Consider the following 604-nt stretch of genomic DNA (forward strand, 5'->3'; position numbering starts at 1 on the left):
ACTTTGGATTTCCATTCATTCATTGTTGCACTTTTCTCCCTGCCCACCCCAGTTCACTCTTCTCTTTGAAAAATAAAAGAAAAATCTTTCATTGTTATACAATCCCCCCACCCCCACCCCGGTCCACTCCACTATACAGCCTATGTTCAGCTTTTTGAGGAAAAGGCAAACTGCCTTCCAGAGTAGTTGTACCATTTTACAATCCATAGAGTTGCTTTGAATTGTACTTAATTTGATGGCATTTAACAACAAGATTGTGTTTCTTTAGGAGTAGCTCACAGATTTTCAGTGTCAGATGCACAGAAATGTTTGTTAAAAATATTGATTTCTACCTACAACCAGGAGAAGATAAAATAGATAAATGGGACCGTCTAATAATCAAATCTCTATGCAAATCCAAAAACTTCTCCAACAGGGTAAAGAGGAAAGCCACAGATGGGAAAAAGTATTTGGTAATGGCATATCAGATAAGGGACTTATACCCAGAATTTATAAAATACCTGAGCACCACAACAAGATAAAGGTAAATAATCCAATTGAAAAATGGGCACAGAATATGAACAGATACTTCACCAAAGAAGACATTCAGATGGCTAACAAGCAC

Source organism: Elephantulus edwardii, unplaced genomic scaffold, assembly GCF_000299155.1.
Source record: "Elephantulus edwardii isolate Elephantulus edwardi_28Jun2011 unplaced genomic scaffold, EleEdw1.0 scaffold00278, whole genome shotgun sequence".
NCBI lineage: Eukaryota > Metazoa > Chordata > Mammalia > Macroscelidea > Macroscelididae > Elephantulus > Elephantulus edwardii.